Below are 5,061 nucleotides of genomic sequence, written 5' to 3'. Positions count from 1 at the left end.
TTATTCTGCAAAATGCATCTAAGATCTATGTAAAAGGATTGGAGAAGAAAGTTTGGTTGGGAGCTTTCATTGGACGAACCGAACACATCGCGGATCTGGAAGATCTGGGATGCCCTTTGCTGCAAAATCTGCGAAAGACCTTACTCACTCGCTGTTCGCATCATCATGCCTCCCATTTCCAATGTTCGATGGAAAACGTTAAATTATTAAGGAATTGGTTGTTGGAATGTATTTTTGATTGTGAATAAAGACATAAGATATAATAACAAGTTGTATATTTATTTAACACGTATACATAGTAATATTAAGAGCACGATTACAAACATTGAAATTCAATTTGATTATACTGCCCACCGAGATAGCGCATGAGGAGTCGATCTTCGTCGGCAGCACGCACCATGTTTTGGAAAAAATTGTTATCGTCTTTCAAGACTTTAGACACCCTCGCTGGTAGAAATGTCGAGAAGCTGTTTCCAATGTCGACGATTACTCTCGTTCCATATTTTGTTTCGATTTTCCGAATACAACTAATCTTATATTCCTTTTGAATCTCTAATTCCGCCAACTTTTTCACTTTGTTAATTGTCGAGAAATCCATTGCGTTCAATTAATATCGAATTTCTTCAAATTTATTATGAGATTTTTACGACCTCTTCTAGCTTCGATCGACTGTTTGACTTCTGTGATATTCCTTAACAGTAACTGTACTCGAACTCGCGTTGTTTTCTCTTATTCGGTATCAGCCAAATTGTTGCAGCAAACTGACGAAGGTACGTTCAGCTCCTCCTTTTATAGGAAACTCCCAAGGGTTAAAATGGGAATGGGAGGTTTCGCAGATTTCAATGAATCGAATCGCCTACAGAGATTCCTGGATTCGATGTCAAGTATCATGCATCTTCCGGAATATTCCTTAGCCCTCCTCCGACGACGAAGTTGTGTCGCGCGCGTGCTCACGAGTAATTTGACACCTCGGGGGGATGAGGGACCGCATTCTCGACGCACGACTCTGCGAGATAACGTTCGGTATTGCGCATTCGAACAACCGATACATAGATAATTCTAGAATAACTTTGAACTCGCCGGTGCTCTCGCACGAGGCTGGGGGATGGGGAATTCGCGAAGCTTCTCAGTGGGATGAGGAAGCTGACGAATCGGGGGATGGGGGATTCTCGATGCCTCTCAGTGGGATGAGAAGGCTGACGAATCGGGGGATGGGGGATTCTTGATGCCTTTTAGTGGGATAAGGAGGCTGACGCGCGACCACTGCGAGATAACGTTTGAGGTCGAGTTGCCTGCCGTCCGAAATCTGCATAAGAAGGGTATCGTTTTTCCTGGAATCAACCTCGACGCAAAAGTCGCCGAAACCGCTTTTTGGCACTGCGCTCAAAGGGGATGCCGCTCGTCTCTCTCTCTCTCTCTCTCTCTCTCTGTTTTTTAAATGTCACCGAACCATTGGCCGCACGCATCCGTACACTTGAGTTCGAGAAGTGTCTATTTAATCTCACTATCTCTGGATTGCCCGAATTGGACAATGTCCGTGACCGCAACACTGTACTGTTATTATTTACGTTCTTGGGCATTACTGTTGACGATACACAGATAGTCGAACTTTCGCGAATGCGTAATACTACACAAACTACGAAGCCTAAGATGCTATTCGTTAGGTTCTCTTCCACAGCTATTAGAAATGCTGTTCTCAATTCAAAGCGTCTCAAAGGCAGCATTAAGGCGAAAGATATTAATACCTCGTTCCCTGATACGTATATATACGTTAATGAATTTCTTCCGCCTGATGTACATAAACTATTACGCACCACGCGAGAGGCAGCCAAAGTCAGGAATTATCGATATGTCTGGGTACGCAATGGCATTGTGAAAGTTAAAAAAGATAATGACTCGACTATCATTGAAATAAGGAATACCGAAGACATTGACAGGCTGTCATGAAACCCGGTAACTCCATCACCGTCGCCTCCTTTGACTCCTTCTGGCTCTTTAAACATCTGCCATATAAATGCACAATCTCTCTCTGCTCATTACAGTGAGTTCCTGGACTACTTTGGCAAGGGCCAGTACGATTTGATTTTGATCTCGGAGTCATGGCTCAAGCCACATGTCGATGATTCTGTCGTTGGCTTGCCTGGTTATCAACTTTTGCGATGCGACCGAGCTATCAAACAAGGTGGTGGAGTCTGTATTTTTGAACGGGAACACTTCCACACCAAAGTTGTAGCATCATCCGCTACTGCCACGTACTCGCCACGCCCGGACTTTTTATTTATTGAAGCGCTCAAACCTAACACTGCCAAACTCTTAATAGGTGTCGTTTATAGACCGCCTAAAGTGGCCTTTTCTAACCATCTTGAGCTGATTTTCTCATCCATTTGTCAAGACTATGTCTCTAAAGTCATTATTATCATATACATTCGAAAACTGTTTCTAACCTACAATTTGTACCTAGTACCATTTAGCACCACCCATCACACAGCGACTTCCGATACCTGGTTAGATCTATGCTTGGCTGACTCGGCTGACAAAATCTTGAATCATGGTCATCTTCCACTTCACTTCCTATCAGCTCACGACTTAATCTACGTTAAATACGCATTTGAGTGTACTCGACTACCTGCCTCAACTATTATCAGAACCAGAAATTGGCGAGGGCTACAGGATGCGGTTTTTCAGGCTCAACTCACTACTCATGATTGGTCACTGCTGATAGCCTGTCCCTCTATTGAGGACAAAGTAGTACATTTAAGCAACCAACTAACTCTCTTACTAGATAAGTTTGCGCCATGGCACGATATCAACCTCAAGCGTCCTTCTGCTCCATGGCTTACTGATCAAATTCGAAACATCATTCGGTCCCGCAATAGATTACGTGCCAGTGCTAGGCGCACACGTTCCGAAGTGGACCGTACTGCTTACCGACGATTACGTAAACAAGCTAAGACTCTTATAAACAGAGCTAAAGCTGATTATTGTGATGAGCGCCTTGCGCGGTTGAAAAACTATAGGCTGATCTGGCAAGAGCTAAAAAGACTCGGCATTGCTCCAAATTCTAAGAAGTCTCGCACTATTGCTCTCACGCCGGAGGTGCTAAATGAATTCTTCTGTTCAGCTTTCAATTCTGCCCCTCTTGTAGCTCCGGACGTTTTAAGCCAAAATTCTACGTTTGACGACTCGAAATTCTACTTTGCGCATGTAACTCCTACTGCTCTCCTACAACATATCAGGTTCACCGACTCGCTCGTAAATGGCTCTGACAACCTTCCTGGACGATTCCTTAGGCACTGCACTGCATCTCTCTTTCCTGTGCTATTGGATCTTTTTAATTCCTCTCTTTCTACTTCAATCTTTCCTATGGCATGGAAAAGTTCTATTGTCGTACCTGTGCCGAAGAAACCAAATCCATTGGCGCCGAGTGACTTTAGACCGATTTCTCTACTCTGAGAACTCTCGAAGGTGCTTGAACGTATTGTCCGAAAGGATCTGCTAAACTATCTTGGGCGCTGTGGTTACACTGATCCTTCCCAGTTTGGATTTGTTTCGGGCGGTTCTACCCAAATCGCCCTTATCAAACTCACTGATGATATTCGACAGGCAATTGATAACCGTATGGTTACTGTGTTGGTACTTTTCGATCTCTCGAAAGCCTTCGACACGGTAGACCATTCTCTTCTCATCCACAAACTTTCTCACCCAAACTTCTCCTGCAGCGCCTTAAATTGGTTCTGGTCATACCTAACGGAACGTAACCAAGCTGTTCGCACTCCTCTTAGCATCTCTAGCTGGTCTACTGTCTCTTCGGGAGTTCCCCAGGGCTCTGTCCTAGGCCCGACGCTTTTCTCTCTCTACATCCGAGATGTCAACGAGAGGATATTGAACTGCTCTTTTGTCAAATATGTCGACGACTTACAAATATACGCTCACTGTACCCCAAATAGTATCGATGATTGTATTGCGAGGATCAGCAAGGATATTGAACGTATTTGTGAATGGGCTGTCAATAACAAACTGCGGCTAAATTCTTCGAAAACCAAGGCTATGATCCTCGGATCCTCTAGGTACATCAACGCACTTAGATCCGATTGCATAGCAAATGTAGTCGTTGGGAATTGCGTAATACCCTTTTCGAACTCATTGAAGAGCCTGGGTGTCATTATATTTCCATCTCTAAATTGGCAAGAACAGGTTACTAACATTTGTAACAAAGCCTTCAAAACCTTGTATCAACTAAAGGCTAACGGGCACTCTCTGCCCAAATCACTCAAACAACAACTAGTCTCGACCCTGATTCTGCCTCTCATTGACTACTGCTCCTTAGTCTTTCTTGACATCACAGTCGAGGAAAACACCAGGTTGCAGCGGGCTTTGAATGCCAGTGTTCGCTTTGTTTTGGGTCTGCGCAAACATGATCATATCACGCCGAGTCTTCGTGCCTTGAGATGGCTAAATGTTACCCAGCGACGTCATTATTTCCTAGGAATACTTATTCATCAAGCCGTTTACATTAACCAACCGATCTTTATCTATGACAAACTAAACTTTGTCTCCTCCAGAACTGGCGGGACATCTATTACTAGGTCACATAAATGCGATCTCATCATCCCTAGATACCGCACTTCATCTTACCAGCACTCGGTCTTCATATCTGCGATCCGATTCTGGATCCCTACCAACCACTATCCGGGACATAACTGCTTTGAAATCATTCAAAATTACACTCCATGCGTTCCTTCTAAACACTTAGCTACTCTACTACTAATATTATTATGTTTTACTATGTACATATTGCTATTACCCCACCAGCGCTATTTGCTTATTTTATTTTTATTATTATTTTCTTATACTACCGTCACTATTACTATTATCACCTTGTTATACGGCACTATTGTTATTCTTATTATTATTACTATTTCTATCACTCGATTACTACCGCTATTCCTAGAATTAGCACTGTTACTACTACGATTACTAATGTATTCATTATGACCATCTGCTATCTTTCTTGTTTATCAAGAGACTCGGTCGAGTCTCGCGCCAAGTACAGGCAACCGG

The sequence above is a fragment of the Cephus cinctus genome, unplaced genomic scaffold (assembly GCF_000341935.2).
Source record: "Cephus cinctus unplaced genomic scaffold, Ccin1 Ccin1_scaffold1923, whole genome shotgun sequence".
In the NCBI taxonomy this organism is placed as follows: Eukaryota; Metazoa; Arthropoda; class Insecta; order Hymenoptera; family Cephidae; genus Cephus; species Cephus cinctus.
Note: the sequence above shows the minus strand (reverse complement) of the source record.